General features: G+C 41.0%; 1 long non-coding RNA gene across 7 annotated transcripts in view; it reads left to right on the top strand.

The window, feature by feature from the left end:
- The window catches only part of LOC142836401 (uncharacterized), a 62,004-nt gene that overhangs the window by 5,572 nt on the left and 29,072 nt on the right, over positions 1-27,360 (top strand). For 6 of the 7 annotated variants that reach the window (XR_012908064.1, XR_012908067.1, XR_012908063.1 and 3 more), the window contains exons 2-3: positions 22,835-22,966; positions 25,119-25,295. This is a non-coding gene — a long non-coding RNA (uncharacterized LOC142836401). Of the gene's footprint in view, positions 1-22,834; positions 22,967-25,118; positions 25,296-25,996 lie in introns of all 7 variants that reach the window. The other variant, XR_012908068.1, reaches the window with a different exon arrangement.

Below are 27,360 nucleotides of genomic sequence, written 5' to 3'. Positions count from 1 at the left end.
CACCACCACCCTGTTCTCTCTTGGGTACTAATCGCGGCTGGGGTCCGGGGGAGGGGCCTGGGTTCTCCCCGCGGCGTGTCCGCACGTGTGGGCGCCCCGCCCCCACACCCCTCGTCACGGAGGGATGGCCGCGCCACTCCCCGGGGCTCTGGACTACGTCTCCCATGATTCCCTGCGGCGGCCATTTTTCCTGTAGTCCGTGAATGTGCAGAATGCAAAGGGAACTCGATTTCCCATGATGCCCGGGCCCCTGTGGCAAAATAAAAAATGCCGAAATATTAACAGAACAGTGGATAAACAGCGGAGAAAGCACCACCTGTGACCTGCAACCGCCGCTGGAGCTGGTACGGGGCGCGGAGGGGGCGGAGGGTGAACAGGGTCACACGGTGCTGAGGGAGGGCGCGGGGCGGCAGCGGAGAGGCCCAGAGGGAGGAGCATACCATGCCAGTGTCAAAACCCCATTAAGTCCTGTTGTGCCATAAAGGTGTACTTAGGGCGTGGCTAGAGGTGGGGCATCACTAGGGCTGAGCGGGGCCCACCTGCGAGCAAGGCCCTCGTGCTCGAGCCAGGTGTCCCAATTAGCCGACTTATTTTTGCTGGAAGGGCAAGCTGTTTGAAAGCATGGTCCTCCAGTGAGGCGCGGGGTAACCCTTGGTGGAGCTCAGCGCAGCACTTGTGCTGTCCCCGTGTTTGGGATCCCACTGTACCTTCTGAGCATGGCTGTGGTTCTGACTTGCTCCAGGTTGGCTTTTCTGATTTCACTTATGGCAGAAGTCACTCGAAATCAAGAGGGGCGATCCAGCATAGCAGGTATCAACCTTGGCTTCATCTTGGACCATACTGGACACTTTTTAAAGTATAGGTGACTGGCCCCACCCACCCCTTAGATATTATGATGTGCATGGTTGGGGTGTGACTTGGGCGTTAAGGTTTTGAAAGTTCCTCAGATGATTTCAGTGTGTAGACAAAATGGAAAAGTAGCCGTGCTTAAAGAATTTTCCACATTTGGTCGACAACGGGGTGAATCAAGATGAATCTCACCTGCCTTCTCCCTGAAGAGGATAACTAGGGTCGAGGGAAGCGACAGCAGAGGCCTATTAGAAATTAGTAATCCTGGCACAACAACTCAGAAGGACCACTTGGTAATATGTTGGGTCATTCTTGAGTTTCTGCAATATTTATTAGTTTTTAGGAAGGGACGGGTGGTTGGTAGTTATGCTACCTCTCAGACATCTTTCGTAATGCAAAAGTGCATTCCATGTAGCCATAACAACAAGAGGGAGGAAACTGATCTCTGAACTAGGTGGTTTTCTTATTTCAGCATAAACTTATATTCTAAAGTCATTTTCTCGATGTCACAGTTGATGAAACCTAAGCAGCATGCATGCCAGGGTTACTGATTTCTAACAGGCCTCAGTTGATGCTTTCTCTTTTACAGTTTCCCTCCAAAGGAAATAAGGTAGCTATTCTGAGGAGTCCTCAAAGTGCCCGAGTTTCTCCATTACTTTTAGCAAATGGTACCCTTGCTCTGTCTACAGGACAACATGATTAAAATTGTCTTCTATATAATTTAGCAGTAGAAGGGACTACCTCACACTTTGTCTTAGAAGTGAGATTTGGTTTTAAAGACTAAAAGAAACCTGTATGTGTGCCAGTAAAATGAAGAAAACATCGTTGAGAGATAAGGTCTCATTACATAGCTTCGGCTGTCTTGGTACTCACTACGTAAACCAGGCTGGCCTTGAACTCACAGACATCTGCCTGTCTCCAGTTTCCTGAAAACTGATCCTGATAGTTTTTGTCTGATCCCCATGTCAGAGCACCAGCACAGTGAAAGGCTCAACACGGTTGTGCAAGCACGTGTCACTCACCGATCCTCAGGTGATGTACCCACTCCACCTCCAGATGGTTAATAATGCTAGGGTCCTTCTCTGAAGTTATTTTGACAAGGTATTGTTAAGTTAAACTGCTTCAAAGGAGAGATAAGAGCATTTTCTGGGTTAATATATGAGTTCAAGACCAGCCTGGTCTACAGAGCTAGTTCCAGGACAGGCTCCAAAGCCACAGAGAAACCCTGTCTCGAAAAACCAAAAAAAAAAAAAAAAAAAAAAGAAAAAGAAAAAAAAAAAACCCCAAAAAACAAAACAAAACAAAAAAAAAAACAAAAAAAACCCCACCTTCTTCTGCCTCCCAAATGCTGGGTTTGAGATGTATATGACCACTCTTGGCTATATTTGGTTTTATTAGCTACATAAGAGTTATAGCTATGGGCTATTGTGAGCTATCTCAATGCATGGACACAGTGTTCATGATCATGTCACAGTAACTGGTGTATCCATCACCTCCAATATTTTTTTTTGTTTGTGCTAGGAACTTTCAAAATCCTCTCTGCTGTCGACTTGGAGACATTTCACTAAACTTTTGTTAACTGTCATCATTGTACTACTGTGTGGAACAGTAGAAGTTGTTCCTCATAATCCCCTGATATTACAAAACCTGAATGTTTGTGCCCCTGGAAATAAGAATAGGAGCCTGGTAGTGGTAGTGCATGCCTTTAATCCCAGCACTCGGGAGGCAGAGGCAGGTGGATCTCTGTGAGTTCGAGACCAGCCTGGTCTACAAGAGCTAGTTCCAGGACAGGCAAAAAAAAATAAGAAAGAAAGCCAGGCGATGCCTTTAATCCCAGCACTCTGGAGGCAGAGGCAGGCGGATCTGAGTTCGAGTCCACCCTGGTCTACAAGAGCTAGTTCCAGGATAGGCTCCAAAGCCACAGAGAAATCCTGTCTCGAAAAACCCCCCTCAAAAAAAAAGAAAGAAAGAAAGAAAATAAGAATAAGTGCGGCAGCTGAGTGTAGCTCAGTGGTAGGGGGCTGCTTTACAAGATTCCAGCTCATGGTTCAAAGCCCATGGGTCCTGACCTCCTGGGGCTGAATGACCCTTTCACAGGGGACACATATCAGATATTTTCTTTACAATTTTATTTTCTTAACAGTAGCAAAATTGCAGTTATGAAGCAGCCATGATGTAAGCATGAATCCTAATTCTTATTAATAATAAAAACTGAAAAAAAATTAAAAATAATACAAAAAAACAAAAAACCTGAGAGTCAGATACTGGATGTTAATGCTGAAGACCAGAGAAGCAGAGGGCCAGCCACTAGAGAGTTTTTCCTTCTACCAGGGCCCAAACCGAGGGGCAAGCTTTGTTTGTTAAAACACAAACAAAATCACAGTACACAGTGAAATGTGGTCTGGGGTCATCACAGCGTAAGGAACTACATTAAAGGGTCACAGATTTAAGAAGGTGGAGATCCACTGCTCTAGAGCACCACCACCCATAGTGGTCAAACAATCTACATTAAAAAAAAAAACGAAAAAAGAAAGGAAGAAAAAAGAAAAAACAAAAAGGAAAAAAAAAGAAACAATCTACATAATAAAAATCTAGCATACAAACGATAGAGATGGCTAACTGCGTTGCAATTTAAAGATATTTATAAAAAATGATAGAGATTGCATCGACATAAAAATCTAGCATACAAAGGAGGTGGAAACTTGTTTTTTTTTTCTCATTTTCTCAATTAAAAAAAAGATTTAAAAAAAATCTAGCATACAAACGATAGAGATTGCTAACTGCGTTGCAATGTAAAGATATTTATAAATATAAAGATGATATGCAAAGGTTCTGTACTGCAATGCCATCCAAGCACAGTGGCCGTGAAAGAACTGGCCGACCTTCACAACCTGAGAAAAATAAAGCTGCAGGTACTGTTTGTGCTAACTTAACTGCGATTCACGGATCCCTTCAGTGCTTAATGCTATGTTGGTGCTCAGAATTGATGCAATGCCCTTCCGAATGCCATGCTTGGCATGTGTGAGTCCCTGGGTTTAGTCCATTGCCATGTAAACAAAAACAAAGAGCCAAATCCCAGAGGAACTTATGTATTAGTTGAGTATTTGGCAATGGATGGATTTAAGGTGTTACAAGTCAGAGTCCCTAAAATGTGGTTTGTAAATTTAGTGAACTTTGAATTGACAAAAATAAAGCAGCAGTGTTGGTAAGGAAAACTGAAACCCTTGACTTCTCAGTAAGGTTTTTCCTGAATAGAGCCTTGGAAAGAAATGCTGAAGGCACAGAAGCAAAGATGCAGGGAATGCTTCTGTAGATAGTCCCGTCTCCATGGTACCTTGGTTCCTCCTGGTCCCATGCTCTGCTACAGGGTGCACTGGCAGGTGGCAGGTGAGTTCCAACAAGAGAACAAGCCTTGGAATTGTAGTTGGAGGCTTGTAATTGTGGGTAATTGGTAAAGGACACTGTGCCTGTGTCCTTACCTGGGAAGAGAATAGTAGTAAGAGCCTCCAAGGCTGCTGGCTGCCACTAGGCTGCTGTTATTTTAACTGTTTCCTTTTGAAGCCAACTGTCAGCAAATCCATTTTTGCTGTTGTTCCTTATGTTTGCCATTTGAGCCTCAACTTATTCAGAGATCAAATCACTACATTGACTATCCAGAGTAGTTTTTCACTTGAAATGCTAAGATTTATGGGAGAAAAGTGCAATTTATGTAATTAATGCTCAAATCTAGTTCAAGGACTAGTCTCAGTCTTGCCTAGAAGGTTTTAGAAATGCAGTCTCTGGTTCAGCCTTAGCTCTCTTGGAAGGAGGAAGCTGAGGTTGATAGTTTGTATATGCAGTGTCAACATCTGGGACAAGGAAGCTGCAGTTGAACTGCACACAGTGGTTTCAGCTAAATGGTCAGAGTTAGTCAAAGTCTCTGAATTTAGACCACTGTGTGCTGGATAGTTTACTGGCAGCTTGAAATAAGCTAAAGTCATGTGAGATTAAATTTTAAAAAGGGTCTCCATAAGATTGGATCCTATGCAAGCTAGTAGGACATGTTGTTGCCTCATGCTATGTACTTGATAATTGCTTTAAACTCCTAATCCTCCTTCTGCTGCCCAGTGCTGGGTAGGTAGTCCTGCAACCCCTTCAGGACTTGACTGGTCTGTCAAAAGGATAAATAGACCATGTAGTGAGTGACCTCCAGTATCTCTGTTTTTTATTGTTGCTTATAAATGAAAAATAATCTGTGCAAGAACTGAGTACATAGGTCAAGCTTGAAGCTGGTAGATTCACAGTGCAGAAAGTGAGAGAAAGGACAGTGGTTGAGAAGGTTCCTACTTCAACAGTAGTTGAGATTAGCAGTGTTTAGCTATGTATTAATTACCTAATTAGTAATTAGGTAATCAATTTTAGACACTCCATAAATGTCCCGGATGGCCATTTCTTGTTTTCCACATGCCATATAATCAAAAATCTGGATAAAAAACATATCTTGTCATAAAGCCAAATTGCTATAGTTACAGTAGTTCAACCAAAATAGATCTGAGTAAAATGTGGCCCTGCCTAACAGGACTGTTATTACTGGTTTTAAATATACACCCTGAGATAAACAGTTTGAGAAATCTTTGATGTGCCCTAATATAAATCCCTAGTTACTGAATTACATGACTATTAATCCTGTTTCAACATTCTCTTTCCTATCCCCAAGCCTTACCATGACACCCCTTATTATCTTCTAATTTGTGGCTGATCTTGTATATTTTGAATTTCCAAGTGGATCTATATGTTTTTCTTAGGGTTTACTTTGTTACTTAGCTTCTAGGATCATGAACTATAGGGTCAATATCCTTTGTTTATAGCTAATATCCACTTATGAGTGAGTACATAATACCATATTCATCTTTTGGGGTCTGAGTTACCTCACTCAGAACAGTGTTTTCTAGTTTCATCCATTTGCATGCAGAATTTCAAATATTTTTGTTTTTTTACCACTGAGTAATAATCAAACTATATGAATGTTCCACATTTTCTTTATCCATTCTTCAGTTGAGGGGTATTCAGGGTGTTTCCAGGTTCTGACTATTACAAAAAATGCTTCTATGAACATAGTTGAACATATATCTCTGCAGTATGATTGCGCGTCTTTTTGTTATAATGCCAAGAGTGGTATTTCTGGATTTTTGGGTATGTTGATTGCCAGTTTTCTGTGAAACAGCCATAGTGATTTTGAAAGTGGTTGCACAAGTTTGTATTCTGAATAGTTATTTCACATCCTCTTTAGCTTACGGTATCATTGGTGTTTTTGGACTTAGCCATTCTGACAGGTGCTTTTATATTGTTTAGATATGTTTCTTGTACCACTGATCTCTCCAAGATCTTCATCGTGAAGGTGTATCAGATTTTGTTAAATGCTTTTTCAACATCTAATGAGTTGGTCATACAGTTATTTTCTTTCATTTTATTTACATGATGGATTATATCAATAGATTTTTTTTATGTTGTACCATTCTTGCATCTCTGGGATCAAGCTGACTTGATAATGAAGGATTTTTTTGATGTGTTCTTGTATTTAGTTTGCTAGCATATTATTGAGTACTTTTGCATATCTATGTTCATAAGTGAGATTATTATTTTTTTAAAAATATTTATTTATTATATATAGAATATTCTGTTGGCGTGTATGCCTAAAGGCCAGAATATTTTTTTTGTTTGTGCTAGGAACTTTCAAAATCCTCTCTGCTATTGACTTGGAGACATTTCACTAAACTTTTGTTAACTGTCATCATTGTACTACTGTGTGGAACAGTCGAAGTTGTTTGTGGCCCTGGAAATAAGAATAGGAGCCTGGTAGTGGTGGCGTACGCCTTTAATCCAAGCACTTGGGAGGCAGAGGCAGGCGGATCTCTGTGAGTTCGAGACCAGCCTGGTCTACAAAGCTAGTTCTAGGACAGGCTCCAAAGCCACAGAGAAACCGTGTCTCGAAAAACCAAAAGAAAGAAAGAAAGAAAAAAAGAAAGAAAGAAAGAAAGAAAGAAAGAAAGAAAGAAAGAAAATAAGAAAAAGTGCGGTGGTAAGTGTAGCTCAGTGGTAGAGGGCTGCTTTACAAGATTCCAGCTCGTGGTCAAAGGTCATGACCTCCTGGGGATGAATGACCCTTTCACAGTGGACACGATATCCCGCATATCAGATATTTTCTTTACAATCCTTAACAGTAGCAAAATTGTAGTTATGAAGTAGCCATGATGTAAGCATGAATTCTAATTTTTATTAATAATAAAAACTGAGAGTCAGATCCTGGGTGTTAATGCTGAAGATCAGAGAAGCAGAGTGCCAGCCACTAGAGAGTTTTTACTTCTACCAGTGCACAAACCAAGGGGCAATCCTGTCCTTAGACTGCATCTCCAGACTGTATCTGTCTCCACTAAACCTTCAGACTGCAGTGCTCTTGATTCCTCCCTCTTTATAGTCCTGTCTAGTCCTATCTACCTCCCTAGTGCTGGGATTAAAGGTGTGAGCCCCCACTCCCTGGGTTCAAGTGGTTTAGCTTTGCACTACGATCTTCAGACAAGCTTTGTTTGTTAAAACACAAACAAAATAACAGTACACAGTGAAATATGGTTTGGGGTCACCACAGCATAAGGAACTACATTAAAGGGTCACAGGTTTAAGAAGGTGGAGATCCACTGCTCTAGAGCACCACCACCAATAGTGGTAAAACAATCGACATAAAAATCTAGCATACAAATGATAGAGATTGCTAACTGCATTGCAATTTAAAGATATTTATAAATATAAAGATGATATGCAAAGGTTCCATACTGCAATGCCATCCAAGCACAGTGGCTGTGAAAGAACTGGCCGACCTTCACGACCTGAGAAAATGTAAGTTAGCAGGAGAAAGCTGCAGGCAATGTTTGTACTAACTTAACTGCTATTCACGGATTCCTTCAGTGCTTAATGCTATGTTGGTGTGCGGAATTGATGCAATGCCCTTCAGAATGCCATGCACTGAGCCAGCTATATAGCTAACTGACTTCTATTCCTAATAAGTGTATATTCTCTGCCCGTAACTTGCTGTGAGCATATCTTTAAATTAGGTATTATCTTATTTTCCCAACTAATTCCTGTCCAAGTGGCATACCTTGCACCTAAAGAGTTAGAGCTTTGGGCGGGAGTTTGTGTGGCTGTGCTTCATTTAGAGGTAGTTATTTAGATGTATTTCACAATGGGGCGATGCATACATTTTATCATAAAAACCAACACAAAATTAAAATAATTCCCATTGTGAACTCTACACTAGTGCATGAGAACTATTTTTGGTCTCCTCATTCGTAGAATTTCTGTTTTCACATTTAGCTAATTTCTCAGGTCTTAAGACAAACTTCTGTAGTGTCGTTTTATTTGTATTTATAAAAAATAAAGCTTGGAAAAGTAAAACAGCCACACTGGCCAGGCTTACTGACTATGCAGCAAATGACACATACTTTAATCCCAGTAGTTACAATGACACACACCTTAAATCCCAGTAGCCACACTAGTTTACCGTAGAAACCAAACAGTCGTGGTGCATGCCCTTAACCCCAGAATTAGAGATGATTATAACACGGGAGGAGGAGAGGGGGCTGGAGAGATGGCTCAGTGGTTAGCGCCCGGCCTGCTCTTCCAGAGGTCCTGAGTTCGAGTCCCGACAACCCCATGGTGGCTCACAACCATCTGTCGTGAGGTCTGGCGCCCTCTTCTGGCCTGCAGGCAGACACACAGACAGAATATTGTATACATAATAAATAAATAAATATTAAAAAAAAGAAAATAATTTTATGGTTGGGAGTCAACACAGCATGAGGAACTATATTAAAGGGTCACAGCATTAGGAAAGTTGGGAACCACTCATCTATGTCCTAGATTATAACCAGGGTTTGTTTTCAAAGCAACTAGGGAAAGTAAAAACCTTACATATGCTTTCATAACCTGTCTACCAGTGACTGTTTCAGCTGGACCAGGGTGAGGCTTGGATCTGCTGAACGAACAAGATCACCTAATTTATATATATAAAAAAACCTTCTTAACTAATGATGAGAAACCAATAGCTCGTAAGCTCAGCGTGCGGAAAACCGTATGTGCACATGCACACCATGGAAGTGTGAAGCTCTATTCTGTGGACACCTTGACTCAGAACTTTCCAAATTATAGAAGTGGTCTACATGTTTCTAGTAGGAACATTATGGAGGGAAAGGGGAGACAGGGAAGGAGTTAACCACCTCTAACTGCACAATCACACTAAGGGCTTGCTCTTTTGCTTGTTTCTGTTCTTCCAAGCCCATGCAGAGAAGGAAATTAAAACATGAGTTGAAAAGGGTGTGTCCTGGGTGGTTTGTCAGCTTTGCAAGGTCTGGTTGATCAAAGGAGATGGACATAGAAAATCTGCTCATTTTCTTTTTACCTTGTTTGGGAAGTTATTCTAGATAGAAAAGAATAGAGTTAAGCACAGCTTATAGCAGCACTTTCTCAGGTAGGCTCTGCTTGCTAGAGGCAAGCACTCTTGTTTAAGAAAGGCTTACTGGGGCTCAGAGGTTAAGAGCATGCCTGCTCTTCCAAAGATCCTGAGTTCAATTCCTAGCAACCACATGGTGGCTCACAAGCATTTTTAATGGGGTCTGGTGCCCTCTTGTGGCCTTCAGGCATATACACAGACAGAATATTGTATACATAATAAATAAATAAATATTTGAAAAAAAAAGAGAGGCTTCCTGACTCAGCTTTAGCTGCAAACCTTAAATGCTTTTTGGTGGTGGTAGAGACCTTGAAATGCCATAGAGTTGTGGCAATAAACATGACTCCAGCCAGTACTTCTGCCATGAGGCAAGACTCATAATAAAGCTATGGAGTGGGCTGGAACCAGCAATCAAAGCCATGGGTTTAATCTTAGCAGTATTGCTGTACACGTGTTAAGGGCTGACCACTTGGGATTGGATAACCTATCTGGATGCTCGTTCTTGGTAAAAACTGATTCGCCCTCTGTCAGCCACAGTGAGTTGTGCGTAGCTCTTCTCTTCATCGAGGGGTGGGGCTCTGTGGAATTTCCCTCATGTGCATTGGCATGTCGACTGGTGGTGTCACTATGCAAGTCTTGTTTAGGTAACTATTGTTGAGATTTCATAGGTACAGTTTTTCTGTCATGTCTAGAAGATACTAGCAACAAGTGTCCTGGGTCATCTGGTTCTTCCCATCTTTCTTCCTCCTCTTCCATGGTTTGTCTGGGCCTTAGGAGTAGGAGTTACATTGTAGGAAAACCAGTTGGGGCTGAGCACCTGTGGTCACATATTCTCTACATGTGGACCAGTTGTATATCTCTATAATGTTCTCTACTACAAAAGAAGGGTTTTCTTGTGGAGGGGTGAGAGTTACGCTTATCTTTGGGTATAAGAGTAAGCATTTAGAGTATTGCTAGAAAGTATATTGATTTTGGCAATTGTGGGTTCTCCCCTAGGGTCTTGAACCTCTCTAGCCATAGATATTGGCTAAGTTTATAGTACTGGGTGTGCATTCCCTCCTATTGAGTAGACCTTAAGTTCTATTAGACAGATGTTGGTCATTCCCATGATAAAGTGCCCTTGTGCTGTTATTGTACCGTGGGGGTATCTTGTCAGAAAGGTATCACTGAGGTTCCTAAGTTTTATAGCTGGGTAGGAATGTTGATTTCTCTTTTCCTTTGGCAGTTTGCATAGCATCTTCAGGTATTACTAGAGCTAGTCCTTGGGAAGGAGGCTCGCAGGTCAGTTCCAACTCTATTTCCCTGAGGTCTATGTCTGAAATGTGTAGTATCTTTAACAAAGGCACTGAAACTATATCAATAGCTATGTCAAAATGGAAAAGAATTTTCCAATAATAAAAATAGTGGGAAAGTTACAGTAAGTAAGGTTTTTTGGACTGTATAAACACTAAATTTCTGTATGTCAAGCAGCAGTTTTATGTTGAGGTATAGCAACTTAATATTAGGGGATCCTGGAAAAGTGACTAAAAGTTTGTACAGTTGAAGCACAGACAAATGCAGTCACCTTTAAAATGTGTAAACTCGTGATGAAACATTTGAGTACTGAGACTGTGACTCAGTGTAGAGTATTTGTTTAGTATGGGTGAGACACGGGCTTTGTTCCTGATATCCCCCAACAGTCCTTCGGTCTTCCTTTTGGTGCTTAAATTGATTTTCTTTTAGGAAGAGAAATTTCTGTTGCACGAATAATAAAAACCTAGAGATAGATATTGGGTTCAAGTTGAAGATCAGAAAAGCAAAGCAGTCAAGCAACTAGAGAGATCTTATCTCTACCAACTCTCAGACGAACAAAAAATATTCTACTCTCTGCCCAGTCATATTGCTCCTGTCTTCACCTCTCTCCATTAAAGGTGTGTGATTCCCAAAAGCTGGGATTAAAGGTGTGAACCATCACCACCTGGATCTGTTTGTGGATTGATTTTCTGTAGCCCAGGGTAGCCTTGAACTCAAAGAGATCCATCTAACTCTGTCTTCTGAGTCCTGGGATTAAAGGTATGTGCCACAACTCCCTGGCCTGTGGGGCTGACTAGGGTGGCTGCTTTGCCTCCTGATCTCCAGTAAAACTTTATTTATTAGAACACAAATACTATAACACTAAAAATGTCCAATGTTTTTGAGGATGCAGTGATTTGACCTTGTCAAAAGAGATAAAAGTGTACAATTTATTAGCTTTGAAAAGCAGTATGCAATTTTTTGTAACTCTCTCAAAGGTCTTACTGCTTGAACTCATAAATTCATTTTAGAAATTTGTCTAAAATAGCCAGAAAAACAAACATAAGAAACTGTGCATAGGGGCTGGAGGGATGGCTCAGAGGTTAAGAGTACTGATTGCTCTTCCAGAGGTCCTGAGTTCAATTCCCAGCAACCACATGGTGGCTCACAACCATCTGTAATGAGATCTGGTGCCCTCTTCTGGTTTGCAGCATATATGTAGGAAAAACACTGTATACATAATAAATAAATTCTAACAAAAAAAAAAAAACTGTGCATAGCAAGTTTAAGCCCAGCATGGAATCATGAAAATGGATCGCTACCAGTTAAATACCAAATGTGAAAACATTCCATTTCTTCCTTCATACTGGACATTTCCATCTGTGTTTGGGGAAATCTAACAGTTGAGGAAAAGGCTAAGGGAAAGAAACAATGAGTGAGATCTGTGTGTTGTATTTTTTATTTTGCTCACAAGGATAGGAAAGACAACTTAAAAAGTAATGCAGCAGAAACAGTAGACTGGGGGCACAGAGGTGAGGGGGAGGGAATGGGAGGAGAGGAAGGAGGGGAAACTGCGGTCGGGCTGTAAAATAAATAAATAAAAGTAATTCAGAGGTTGTCAACACCATCAGAAACCAAATCTTTGCTGTTGTTATCATTCTGCATCATCCTGAAGTTAAACAGTCTGAAAGTGATCTTTGAAACCTTGGAAGATGGCTATAGAATGCTACAGGGATTACTCTGGTCACTTGTTGGTTAGTTGGTCTTTCTTCAGAGATAGGGTCTTACTGTGTGGCCCACGTTGGCTCGGACTTGATGCATTCACTTGCCTCCGCCTCCTAAGTTCTGTGATTGTAGACCTTCCCTACCCAGATATTTACATCTCCTGTTAGGTCTTATTAACGTACATGTTTTTCATGTGCAAAGAAAGTGATGTTTTCAAGCTTTGACATGATCCATTGTTTTTGAAAAAAAAAAGTATAGATTTGACTTTTGTATACACAATTTTTGGATCCTACATTCTTGGCACCCAGGCCATTCTTGAGGAGCTGTGGTTATCTTTGTGATTTAAAATTTTGGTTTCACTTGCTATTTTCTGTTTGGTGTATGGTTTAAGGAGAAATAGAACAGTATCTCTAGCCTTAAAATGACAAGGAGTTGGGGCTAGAGGAGTGGTCAGCGGTTAAGAGCACTGGCTGCTCTTCCAGGGGTCCTGGGTTCGAGTCCCGGCCACCACATGGTGGCTCACAACCATCTGTAGTGGGAACGGATGCCCTCTTCTTTCGTGCAGGCACACATGCAAATAGAAGCACTCACACACATAAATAATTCTTCTAAAAATAGCAAGAAATTGGGCTATGTTTAAGATTAATGAAAACCTTAGTTAGGCAGTGTTCATTTTTACTTTATTTTTCCATAAAATTTCTTTATTCTCTGGATTGGTTAAACTAACTACTTGCTGCTGATGTTTTTTTTTTTTCTTTTGTACTTTTGAGACACGATTTCTATGTATCCTTGACTGTTCTGAAATTCTCTATGTTGACAAGGCTGGCCTTGAACTCAAAGAGATCTGCCTGCCTCTGCCTCTCAAGTGCTGAGATTAAAGGTGTGTGCCACTATGCCCATGCCCATGTCTAAATGCTTTAAGATTCTTTATAGTGTGTGCATGTGTGTGTATGGTGTGTGTGGTTTAGTGTGGTGTAGTATGGTGTGTGTCATGTGTATGTATGTGTGTGTGGTGTATTGTGATGTGTGTAGGTATGTGTGTGTGGTGTAGTGTGTAGATGTGTGTGATGTGGATGGTGTGTATATGTATGTGTGTGGTACATGTGATGTAGTGTGGTATAGTGTGGAGTGTGTGATGTGTGTATGTATGTGGTTTAGTGTGATGTGTATTGTGTATATATGTATGTGTGTGGTGTGTAATGTGTGTGGTGTGTATGTGTGTGTGGTGTAGTGTGTGTGTGGTGTGTGTATGTGTGTGGTGTAGTGTGTGATGTGTGTATGTATATGTGTTTGGTGTAGTATGGTGTGTGTAGTGTGTTTGTATCGTGTGTGTATGTGTTGGTGTAGTGTGTTTGATAAAATGTGTGTATTTTTATGACAGATTTCCTTTGAAGAGAAATGAGAAAGAAACTTAGACATATTAGTGAACTGTCTTTATACAATTTTAGACTGTCTTAAGCATATTTTGTCCTAGTTCACTTACTACCTGAGTTTGTTTTAGTTTAACATTAACTGGGTGTGTGTCACAAAGACAGAAATTGTCCTTTAGACAACTCGCCGTAAGCCATCACTGATCTCATCCTGAAATAGTCGACTTTCATCGGTGTTGGTTTCTTTCATGGACCCGAAGGCTTTGAGATTGAAAATATTATGAGTATCATGTGATAGCAGCATTCATGTCCTTGTTTTTTCATGTTTTCTGTAAACAGCAGAGTTTAACATGAAAAAACATTTTATAGAATTTTGGAACAAGTTGGTTCTTGTCATGGACAGAGGCAAAACAGACTTAGAAATTGATTGCAGTTGATGCTTTTAGGGTAAAACACTTCTAGACTTTGGGACCACTGCCAGCGTTGAGATGCCCATGTGCAGTGTCCTCATCAGGGAGCATGACATCCACTGGTGTGCCTGTCATATGAGCCATCTTAGAGCCTAGGACTCTTTCCACCCTCACTTTCATAAAGCTTAGTTTTTACCTGGGTCGTTAGTACATGGTCAGCTAGTTGCAGATCCCTGCTCTGCTGCATCTCTTCACTCTTCCTTTTCCTGGTAGAGGTGCTTATTTCCTCCTTATTGGTTATGCGGAGATCAAAGGTTAAGCTTGGCCATGCCCTCCACATTCTCAGCGAAGAAGAAGAATGAATTGAGTCTAAATTAAATAAAAATCCTTCATGAAGGCAAATACGCTTGCTCTCTCAGTAGCCCCATGTAATTTTTCAGATTTAAAAATTGACCTCATGCATTTGTTGATGTTAATATAGAAACGCTTCACTCAAACTTTGTAGTGTTTTTCATGATTATTCTCTTTTGGTATTTTTAGGACTTTTAATTGTAGTATGATAGAACTGCCAGACTCAGTGTAGTGAGCTCTGCAGTTAGTATTGCCTCCATGGAGGTTTAATGTTCAGAGTCTAAACATATTGAAGCAGCCAGCACCTACCCAGAAGAAATGCTCCCGTTTTCATAGGCATTTCAGACTCTTACTTGAAAAGTTTCATATATGTTTTTTTTTTTTTTGTTTCTTCACTTAGTATAGTGGTCAGTATTTTATATATGACCAAAGATAAATGTCTTAAAAGTTTTAGAAGCTGAAAGTGACTATTATATTTTTGCAGAACATTTTCTCCTAGGTAGTATCAGTGATGATGTAGTAATTTCTCAAACTTCCAAGAAACAGGAAGTATGATCATTATAATTTGTGCCCAACAAACTAATCATGTGGTGTGGAGCCCGGGGGTATAAATACAATTTGATATATTCATTTCCTATGATGTAGTTCTGCTATAGGGGAGAGTTTGTACTTAAGTGGCGAGAGATGACATCTATAAGATTTTTTCTTTCTTTCATTTTTTTTTTTTTGGTTTTTCAAGACAGGGTTTCTCTGTGGTTTTGGAGCCTGTCCTGGAACTAGCTCTGTAGACCAGGCTGGCCTCGAACTCACAGAGATCTGCCTGCCTCTGCCTCCCGAGTGCTGGGATTAAAGGCGTGTGCCACCATCGCCTGGCTAAGATTTTTTTGATAATAAAGTTAATAGAACTCTGATCTTGATTATCCTGCAATAGGTATGAGGTCATATTCTTACCCAAGGAATGCTACAAAGTACATCCAGAGAAAATTCTTAGGTGTGTGTGTATGTGGAATGGGGTGCACATGGTTATACACGTTCATGCATGTATGGATGCCTGAGGCTGACATCAGGGGTTCTCCTTTGTTGCTCTCCACAGTATGTCTTAAGGTGAGTCATTGAATCTGGAGTTTGCTTTTTTCGCTAGTTTGGCTGTCAGATCTCCAGGAATTTTTCCCCTGACTCTGCATACTCATAAAACGAGTCTGGCAATGTTTCTTCTGGTTATATTTTGTGCAACATTTGGAGGAGTACAGGAAGTTCTGATGGAATTCTTCATTAAAACCATTTGGCCCTGGGATATTTGGTTTGCTTTTGATGAGAGCTTCGATTTCCTTTAAGAGTATATGGCTATTTAAATTGCTCATCCAAGCCTCATTTTATTTTAGGTAAATGTTGACTAGCCAGAAAATTGTCCATTTCATTTATGTTTCACAATTTTGTGGAGTACAGGTTTCTGTGGTTCGATCTAAGGATTCTGTGAATTTCCTTAGTGTCTGTTGTCATGTATCCATTTTCATTTCTGATTGTGTTAGTTTGGATGTTCCCTCTTGTCTTTTATTAGTTTGCATTAGGGTTTGTTTATCTTCTTTATTTTGTCAAATAACCTGCTTTTTGTCTCATTGATTCATTGTATTATTTATTTGTTTCAATTTATTTCCGCCCTCAATTTTTTTTTTTTTTTTGGTTTTTCGAGACAGGGTTTCTCTGTGGCTTTGGAGCCTGTCCTGGAACTAGCTCTTGTAGACCAGGCTGGTCTCGAACTCACAGAGATCCGCCTTGCCCTCAATTTTTTTATTTTCTGTTTCTACGTATTCTGGTCATGTCTGCTTTTTTTTTTTTCGAGACCATTCACATGTGTTGTTAAGTCACTAGTGTGAGCTTTCTGTTTGTGCTAGGAAGTTTCCTCTTGGCACTGCTTTCATGGTGTTACATAGGTTTGGGTACAACGTGCCTTCATTTTTCTTGAGTTTTAGGAAGTATTTATTTTATTTTTCATTGGTCCATGCGTGGTTAAGTAGTTTGCTGTTCAATTTCCATTGTTTTGTAGGATTTCTGATAGTACTGTTGTTGTCAAGTTCTAATTTTAAATCATGGTCATTTGATAGGACACAGTGTATTACTCCAGTTTTTTTCTGTGTATGTTTACTTTGTTCCACAGTGTGGTCAGCTTTATAGACCTTTTCATGAGATGCTGAGAAGATGGATTTTCCTCCTAGGGCCACTTTCAGTTTGGTTACGTTGTGTCTTTATTTTCTTTGAATTCAAGGAATACTTTCATTTCTTTATTTCTTCCCTGACCCAGGTACGGTTTAGTGGTTGCCTGTTCCCTTTCCATGAGTTTGTCTGTTTTTGGTGTAATAACAGTTGTTATACTTCAACTTTGATCCATGGTCATCTGATAATGCTCATGTGCTTGCAAAATTTTTTTAAATATTTACTTTCTTGGTAATTTATTTATCATGTATGCGATATTCTGTCTGTGTGTGTGTCAGCAGGCCATAAGATGGCGCCAGACATCATTACAGATGGTTGTGAGCCACCATGTGGTTGCCGGGAATTGAACTCAGGAGTTTTGGAAGAGCAGGCAATGCTCTTAACCATTGATCCATCTCTCCAGCCCAATCACCCCCCCTACCATTTTTTTTTGTTTGGATTTTCAAGACAGGGTTTCTCTATAGCTTTTGGTTCCTGTCCTGTAAGTAGCTCTTGTAGACCAGTCCTGCCTAGAACTCACAGAGATCTGCCTGCCTCTGCAAAATTTTTTTGTGTCATATAAGATTCACTTTGTTATCCATGTATGTGGTCAATTTTCGAGAAGGTTCTATGAGTAGGTGAGAGGATATATGCTTTACTATTAGGGCGGAATGTTCTACAGATATTTATGAAGTCCATTTATTCCATTATCTCCATTATTCCTCTTATTTCTCTGTTATGTTTCTGTCTGGTTGACCTGTCCATTATTGAGAGAGGAGTGCTGCAGTCTCCTACTATTAGTGTGGTTTCGGGCATAAATTTATTTCTAGTGATGTGGGTGCTTTTATATTACTGAAATTTATATTTGGTATTGATACTTCATCCTGATGATATATTCCTGCTGTGAGTATAAAGTATTTGCTGCTCTTAATATTCTTTCTTAATACTGTATCTTTTGTGTTTTTATTATTATGCGGTGAGGGTTTCTGTTTCAGTCTATTTGGTGTTCTGTATGCTTTTTTTACCTTAATAGGAATATCATTTTTTAGGTTGGGAAAGATTTATTCTCTAATTTTGTTGAATCCTTTTCCTCCATTACAGTTTTCAAGTCTTGAAATCTTTCCATTACCAGTTTGATTGCTTTTTCTTGGTTTCCTTTCCCAGGGATTCTTTGATAGATTTCTCATTTCTTCAGAGTTGTTGTCATTCTTCTCATCCTTTTGTTTGAAGTTGTTTTTTTACATTCTTTTTGATGGTCCCTATATTTTTCATAATTTTATGTTTAAAGTCTATTTCTTGTACTACCTCTGGATTAGGGTGTTCAAATTCTCCTGTTGTATATTCCCTGGCTTCTCATACTATCATGCTGTCTTTCAAATTGTTGGAGGTATTCTTACATAAATGCATGCACATTTGTACCAATCCTGTTAGGAGAGTCTTGCCTGCTTGGTATGGTCTTTGCTGTGGCTATCTCTGTGCTTGTGGTTTTTTCTTGGTCTGTCTTCTCTTAGTTTTCTTAGATCTGGAGTCTCTTATATCTACTCCACCCTGGAGTAGACTGTGGTGATGGACATCAACACATTCCAGATGGATAGGAGTCCTTGGTGGCAAGCTAGGATGGGATAGAGTATTTTTGCATTCATGTTCAATATTGAGATTAGTTTTTTATTCTCTTCCTCGGTTGATTCTTTTTGTTTTTGCGACAATCTTACTGCATAGTCATAAAAAGAGTTCTGGCAATGTTCCTTCTGTTTATATTATGTGCAGCTCTTAGAAGAGTATGGAAGTTGTAATGGAATTCTTCATTAATACCATTTGTCCTGGGATATTTTGTTTACTTTTTACGGGAGCTTCTTTTTCCTTTAAGAGTATATACATATTGAAATTGTTCACCTAGGCATTATTTAATTGATGTAAATGGTACTCACCCACAAAAGTGTCCATTTCATTTATGTTTTACAATTCTGTGCAGTACTGGTTTTTTTGGTATGATCTAAGTATTCTGTGGATTTCCGTAGTGTCTGTTGTCATGTATCCCTTTTCATTTCTGATTGTGTTACTTTGGATGTTTTATTCTCGTCTTTAATAGGATGCATAGGGGTTTGTCTATCTTTATTATATAAAATAACCTACTTTTTGTCTCATTGATCTGGTGTATTTTTTATTTGTTTCTACTTAAATTATTTCAAGTTGTGGCCAGCGAGGTCTTGATCTGTATCATATTCATTAAATCCCTTATGAAAAGTGATTTGCTCATATCTTGTTTCTCCAATTCTTATTTTTAACATGATATGTTTTAGTGATTACAAATTATATGTCCTTAGTATTTTATATTCTACCCAGTATTGCTTTTTGTCCCCTTTTTCCAGAAAGTAAATCTTGATGTTAGGTGTGGTGCCTCACACCTGTAATCCCAGGATCAAGATGGTTTCATATAAGATTGAGGCCAGGCCGTGCCATATAGTGAGGTTCAGTCCAGTATGGGATACAGGATGAGATCATATGTCAGTAGTAAAACTTTTTAACAATAGAAATTCATTTGCCATTTTCTAGTGTTCTTTATTATACAATACACTATAGTTAATTCATGTGCATATGTGTTAAACATTCCTAAAATATCATAATTTTCTTTTAAACATTCACATATATTTTACATTTTGTGCACATGTTTTTATGCATGTGTGTCACAATATACACGTGGAGGTAGCGGGCAAATTTTAGGAGTCAGTTCTCCCTTTTCAGTGTACCAGGGAGGCAAACTCAGGCCATCTTGGTCCCTGCAAACATCTGTAGGCGCTGGGCCATCCTGCCAGGCCCTGTGTGTATTTTAAAGGAAAAAAAGTGGAAATAGGGAACTTGGTATTAAGATGACATTCAAGCCTTCTGATGGTCTTTATTTGCACAAAAGGATGTTGTTGTTTCTGGTATTCTTTTCCTTCAGCCTGAAGAATTTCTGATTGTTTATATTTGTGTATTTCTGCTTTTTCTCAGGACTCTTACTTTTCTTTCTTTCCTAAAATATCTATGTCACCTTCAGGCATGAAGAATGTTTTCAATGGATAAGAGACTGATTTAACTTTTTCTGTCATCACCCTTTAGAGGAAGTTGCTATCTTGATGGGGAAGCTCAGCCAATCACTTTTATCTAGGGTGTGGCTGCTTGCGGCCAGGGAAGAAAACCTGGGAATCTGGGTGAGTTTGCTCTCTTTGGCTCTCTTTGCATGGTGTTCTCCAGACCTGTTTTGGACATGGGAAACTTTACCCCAGTCGTGTGAGTTTCCCCGTTTTCAATCATTAAATTATATCTGTTGTTTTCAACTGGTTTGCTTAATTCTAGCATACTGGTCGAACAGAACACCACTTCCTTCTAGTCTCCAGGTCACTGATTAGAAAGTCACAGGTTTTTGAACAAAACATGTCATGCTTGATATGCGAACACCTCAAGTGTATGGAAGGGATTGCCATCTTTTCAGTATGTGGTCTTGGGATGAGGCTTTCCTCCTCTCTCACTTGACACACATGAAAAATCAATTCCATGGTTCCTTTAAAGGAAGTCATGGTAGATCAATTCACTTCATACCTGCAGCAGTATTAGAGAATGCCCAAGAGACGGGAGGACTTCGATGGCTCTGAGAGGAGAGAATGAACATCAGAGACAGGCATTGGCATAACATGACACATCAGAATAATGTTGGTCTGCGACCTGTATTCCTAAGAGTGGATTTACACTTTCATTTCGTGGTTATCACCACGGTTTGGGTTTTAGTTTTTGATTCAGTGTTTCGTTATGTCGCCCAGACTAGTCTGGAATGTGCCTTCCTTTGCATGTGTCTGCCAACAGAGTGGGCCACAGTAGCAGTTTCTGGCGTTGTTCTAAAACACTCCAACACAAAATCAGCTTAGATAAGAAAGGGTTTATTTGGCACAGGCTTCCAAGTAACAGTTCCTCACTGGGGAAATCGGGGCAGGAACTCAAGGCAAGAACCTGGAGGAAGGAAGCCTGGAAGGAAGAGTGGACTCCAGCGACCAAACACCGAGGAGGAGTCGCCGCCAGAGACCACCTCTCACACCATAGCTGAAGCAAAGGCATGAGGATTTTATTAATTCTGTCATGACAGGGTCCCTCAGCATTCAGGAAGCCGAGAGACCTCGAATACTGTGCACAGGCTACTTTTAAAGGAGAAGGCCACAGAATCAAGGGGGGTTGTGAATGGCTCATTCAGAAGGGCTATTACCAATAATTGACTAGAAAGCTGTTGCCAGATCATATGAGGTCAGAGGTCATTTTGACCCCGTTTCCCAGGGGACTGAATCAAAACGTACGTATATGGGTAATTGTTCAGGAACTGAGTACCTGCGTGTGTAGCTATAAGGTCCTTAGTTCCCAGGGGAGGAGGGGAAGCACTATGGCACGGAGGCTGAGAGGATTTAGAATAGTCAGAAATGGCTTCAGGATTGTCTTTAAAGTCTTACATTAGCTAGTCCCTTCTCTGGCTTGCCCATAGGCTCGTGCTTCGCTGGTACATTTATCTAACCTAGAGCCTCCTCCCTAGGAATGGTATTGCCTACAGCGGACCGGGACCTCTTTTGTGAATTAATAATCAGGGAAACCACACACACATGTGTCCAAAGACCAACCTCTTCATCTGATGTAGGCAGTTTCTCATTAGAGGCTTCCCTCTCAGTTGACACTGTGGTAAATCGACATTAACACAAGGACAGCCACCATGTCTGTGAGGCTTCCATTTCTGGAGGGAGCTTTTATAAAATAAACAATATACAACATGAAGAACTTGATGTTCTCTGCAACCTTGATGGAGGTGATGTACTTCAGAAAAGAACTTCTCATGGAAGCCTCATCATGCTCTTCCCAAAGGTGACTCCATTGAGATAAAGACAGTAGGGAAGGATGCAACACACTAACGTTTCATTTTACCCTAGAAGTATAAATGATTCCTCAACACAAATATATGTCTTACAAAAAGCCATGGGAACCACTGCTGTATGAATTAGTGTCTTCGTGGGAGACACTAATGGACAATGGTAAAGAGTAATGGTAAAAGATAAGGATATCTGAATAAACCATGGATTTAGTAATTAGGAATGCCTTGATTGGCTCAACAATTGTGACACATCCACTCAAAATCGTAACAAAAGAATCAACCAGGTTCAGGGCATTTGGGAATATTCTGTCTTATTTTTGCAACTTTTTCGTAAAATAAATCTCTAAAATTAAAAAAAAAATTCTTCAAAGCAAGTGGCCTTAATGGTGGTTTGGGGCTCTTAATGCAGGGTATGTGTCACGCTGAAGATTATGGATGGCCCATATATGAGATTTAAGGGTGTCTAGTTTATCCCCCACTTGGGAATATGCTGTATTAGTTTTAAATTGTAATCACTATGGTCAAAATCAAATTGAAAGGCTTTATTTAAGTTTCCAGTTTTAGTTCATCATGTAAGGAAATCAAGGAAGGAATCTCGAAGCAGAAATCAAAGCAGAGGTGTAGCAGAATCATAAAAACCCAGAGGCAGGTATTGGGGTCCAAGCTGAAGATCAGAAATACAAAGCAGCCAACCACTAGAGAGACCTTTGACCTCTACCAAGTCTTCAGACTCAAGGTGATGATCCTGTCTCCACAAATTATCAGACTCCACACTCCTGAGTTCCTGTCTCTCCCCCTTTATATTCCTCTCTCTGCTCTTCATATTGCTCCTGTCTCCCCTTCTCCAGTACTGGGATTAAACATGTGTGATTCCCAAACACTGATATCTGTTTCTGGATCAATCTTGTATAGCCCAGAATAGCCTTGAACTCAGAGACTTGCCTGCCTCTGCCTCCTGAGCACTGGGATTAAAGTTTTGCTCCCCCCACCCCACCGCGGTCCTGTATAGCTGAGGAGTGTGGCTGCTTTGCCCGCTTATTTTCAGGCAAGCTTTATTCATTTTAACACAAATATACCAGTATACAGAGGCCATGGCAGGAATGCTGCTTACAGGCTTGCTTTCCACGACTTACTGAGCTTCCTTGTTACACACCCTACCACCACCGGCCTGCTGATGGTTCTTTATACAAGGGCATTTAACCTGGAGTGGGAGTTATTAGACTCTCACCTGATATTCCAGCCTCTCCTCGAAGTATTTCCTTGTCATCTCTGTGTGATTCTGACCCAGTTACTTGTGTTTCTGTAGCCTCTGGAGACACTGGAGTACTGAGAGTGTGAACGGTCGACTGACGGGCAGGCACTTCCATCTATCTGGCTACAGAGAAGGAATCTTTCCTTGCTGCAGTCAGACTTTCTGTGGTGTCGCTGCTTTGCTCCTGTAAGTAACTCCTCATCTGTTAGCTGTAAGTTTTAAACTCTTTGGCTCACCAACTTGGGTTTTGGTGGAATAATACCTTGGTCTTTTGGAGCCCTAGCTGATTTGGAAAACACTTAGAACTCAGGATCAAAGTCAATGTTTTCAGAATACACCCCCCCACCTTTTTTAAAAAAAATAAATCCACTTTTTAAAAACCACATTTCTAACTGATTATTTTGTATCCCAATTAAAACTTCATCCTAGGATTTGAGGGGAAAGCTCAATTAACAAGGTGCTTGATTTGCAATCCCCAGAATGTACATAAAACTCCAGTTGTGGAATCCCAGCACAAAACTGTGGATACGTAATGTTCCTGGGGTTTACTGCTCAGACAGCTTACCCTATTTTGTGAGCTTCAGGCCAATGAAAGACTCTGTCTCAGAAAAAAAGTGGACAAGACACGAGAAAACACACTCAAACCTGTATATAGGCATCAACCTCAAATGTGCAGAGACACGCGTGACTGTGCACAGACACACGTACACACACACATTTGATCATCTGGTGTGGAGGTTCTCCTTCCTGGACACATCAGGAAATCATACTAGGAGCTTACATACCACACACACCACTACAACCTCACAATACCCCCCCCACCCACACACACAAACACACAGAGCGAGGGAGAGAGAGTGAGTGAATTTTGGATCTTATGCTCAAATGCTAATTTGATTTGCCTGAAAGGAGGTTCAGGTATCAGTGCTAAGAAATCAGGTGATACTACCCTATCTAATTCAGGTATCAGTGCTAAGAAATCAGGTGATACTACCCTATTTAATTCCTGTCTCCTGACCCTACTTCCAGTTACCTCACTGGTTTTTCTTAGGAAGCAGAGAGGATCTCTGTTTTTCTCTGGTCTTGACCTTAGCAGCACTCTTTCTTCCTTTCTTCTTTTTGTCTGTCTTTCCTTCATTCATTTCTTCATTTGATCCTTCTTCTTTTCGAAAGGGAAGAATTCCAATAGGATGCAGTAGTTGGTCAAGTACTCAAGAGTGTAAGCAGAGCAATCAAAGAGGCAAGTAATATAGCCAATTCGACATGCAGCAACCTAGATCCTGGTAGGCACAGGCCCTAAATTTCTCTTCTCACTGTCCATCTCTCCTTTGTGCTCTCCCTAGAATGGATACTTTTTGGAAAAGGCTGTGCTTCCTCAGAAGCCCAGGTTACCTATAATTCAATCTGTTATAAGTAAGTAGGTGTATAAGATGCAAGAATATGTAAAGAAGTTTAAGAAACAGCTGAAGTTTGTTAGGCATGGTGGTGCATTCCTTTAATCCCAGAACTCTGGAGGCAGAGGGAGATGAATCTCTGAGTTCTTGGCCAATCTGGTTTATAGAGAAAGTTCCAGATCAGCCAGGGATACACAGAAAAACTCAGATAAACAAGAATGAAGGAAGGAAGGAAGAAAGAAAGAAAGGAAGGAAGGAAGGAAGGAAGGAAGGAAGGAAGGAAGATAGAAAGAAAGAAAGAAAGAAAGAAAGAAAGAAAGAAAGAAAGAAAGAAAAAAAGAAAGAAAAGACAAAGCTAACTTGAAAGTTTACTGGGGAAAGGGTTAGAGCTCTCTACATGCCACCTTGCAGAGGAAGTCTTGAGGCTGTTTTAATCTGATCCAGCTAATATGGACCACCGTCCCCCATTGTTGATCACTTCCTGTTTGGAAGGTCCTGAGCTGGGCCTTCCAGAGTCTCCCACTGCCATCTCCTTCTCTCTTGATCTCAGGGAGGCCAACACCATTATCTTTATGCCATTTCAGGACCTTACCCTGCCTACCCATTGTTCTATGGCCTGTCTTTTGTGGTCTGTTGTTCTCTGCTAGAGCTCACCTTATGCCTAACAGCTTCACTGGCAACTGCCATCATACTCCAAATCCTAGGTCTTTTAGTCTCTTTAGTTCAGCACAATTGTGACAGGTTGGTGTCCGGACATCTGGCTCAGATCTTCGTTATTCCTCAGCTCATTTGGGGCAGTGCACCAGCTCTCAGAGAAGAAAGCAGCCAGTGACAACCAGCACAGGCTACCCAGAATCATGCTGAGTGGAAAGAGATGATGAAACAAGTACACCAGTCAGTGTGAGTCTAGCCATCTGGAAGTTTCTTTCTTGCTCATGTTTCAGGCCTGACCAACAATAATGCCCTTTAAGCAAGAATGGGCAATTCAGCCTACCTGGGACCGTGGAGACAGAGCGAGTTGATTTGGTCGTGACGTGAAGGGCACTGAAGCCGACTGCAGTAGTAGATGGATGGCTTCAGCCTGGGGAGGAGGCAGAATCCTCAGACCTTAAACCTGGAAGGTAAGAATGAGGGGTTATTCAGGCTGAGAAGGGCCCCAGGGATGCTGAACAGAGGGGAGAGCAGCAGGGTGTATTGCCAGTCCCTTCTGGCCAAGGAAAGGAGATGGTCCCTCCAGAGCAGGTCCTGTCAGGTTCTCTGACTCCCAGGGGTGCCCATCTCTTGCCAGGAAGCCCTCCAGAATAGGAAGCAGGAAGCACAGGGCTAAGGCCCTTCCTGTGGTTCCTATCTCCTCAAGACTATGGCTAGATGGGTGGAGACTTGGTCTCAACCCGGAACACATGAATTCATGGATCCAGCACTGGTCTTCAGGAGCTTTGTGACATCAGTTTTATGCATCATAGCACCCACTGTGGATAACGTGACAACAATTGCCAGGAAACGTATCTGAGCAGCTCCTCACAGTGACTGGGTGTCTTGTTCTCACATTCCTGGCTCTTCTCCTTTTCTGCTCATGGTCCTTACTGTCCTCACTGCCGGGCCCCACATGCACATTCCGTGTGTCATTCACATCCTCGAGCACCTGATGAAAATAGAGATCCTGGCGAGAAGCTTTTCTGTTCTTTTCAGGCTGGGTCAAGATTTCCAAGCACAGGTAGACTGTGTACTGGTCCACTGCAGGAAATTAGGGAGGCAGACAAACAATTTTCCATGCACTTTCCCCTCACACACTCATATAATCTCTTTCATATACCCCTTCCAGTGAATAAAGTCTGAGAACCAGTACCTGGCACACCTGGGATCCCCTGCCTCGACTTTCTGATCCTTTTCCAAATCATAGAGCTGAGAGCAAGCAGTTGTCAGAGTCTAGGACATGAGCCGTGAATGTGCCATCTTGGGTGTTTCTCAGTTTCCTGTATCTACTGCCTCCTTCATATGGTTAAACACTGAGGGCCCAGGTTGCCTCCTGACCTCACAATGATCAGGATGACTAGGAGGCATGACTTAAACATGGGTAACATCTTAGTTGCTCTATGACTTGGGAGCTACTTCTTCAGTCTCTCTGGGCGTTTCGTTTCTTGTGTACAATGTGGATGGTAACAATACCGATGATATGGAATCACTATAATGGTGAAGTAAATATATAAATGTACAGACTATGTGGAGAACGTGTGTGTGTGTGTTTGTGTTTGTGCGTATATATGTCTTACTATGTAACACGGGTTGAATAGCCCAGGGTGGCCTCAGAGTGACAGATGGCTTTTCGTAGGTTCTTCAAACTGAACTCAGGTCTCTAGCTAATGGCACTATCCAGATCAACAGATATATCTTATTATTATTTCAGATTTTGTTTTTTTTTTAAATTTTAAGTGTGCAGATATTTTCCCTGCGTGTGTGTCTGTGAATATGCCCACTGAGGACATAATATGCTGTCATATGCCATGGAACTGGAATAACAGGCAGTTGTGAGCCACCATTTGGGGTCTTGGGACTGAAGTCAGGTCCTCTGCAAGAGCCATCTCCTCAGCACCTCGTCATCATATATATTTTACTTTTAATTTTTCCTTATTTTTAAATTTTACCTTTATTTCTATCATATTTTCCCCCTTCCCCAACTCCTCCCAACTTGACATCATGCTCTTTCTCTTGCTTAAAACAAACAAAACAGTCTGTTTATAAGTCAAAAACAAAATCATGAAGTCCTATTTATACTAGAAACTACTGGGCATGGGGCCTGTCCTGGGCTGTGTTTGCCATACCCAGTGTAACTCCATTGAGAAAATTGTTTTCATTCTCCAAGCAGCTATCAATCACAAATAGCCACTTGGCTAGGTGTAGGGCTTTGTGACCAGTTCCCCTCCTCCATGCTGAGATTTTATCTGGCTTGAGCTCCTGCAGATCTCTTTAGTGATGTCACAGTCTCTGTGAGGTCCTATGTGCATCAGCTCTGTTGGGTCTGGAGAACAATGTTGCTTTGGAGTCATCCACCTCCTCCGGAGATTCAGATAGATGCAGATTCCATGAGTCTTCACCCATGAGAGAGTGGGCTTTTAGTGGTGCAAGTGCTTTAGAATCACCCCTGTTCATGTAAAATCCTCACCCACAATTTGGTCTGACATGGGTTCC

Source organism: Microtus pennsylvanicus, chromosome 16, assembly GCF_037038515.1.
Source record: "Microtus pennsylvanicus isolate mMicPen1 chromosome 16, mMicPen1.hap1, whole genome shotgun sequence".
NCBI lineage: Eukaryota > Metazoa > Chordata > Mammalia > Rodentia > Cricetidae > Microtus > Microtus pennsylvanicus.
This window is presented reverse-complemented; position numbering and strand designations above follow the sequence as displayed.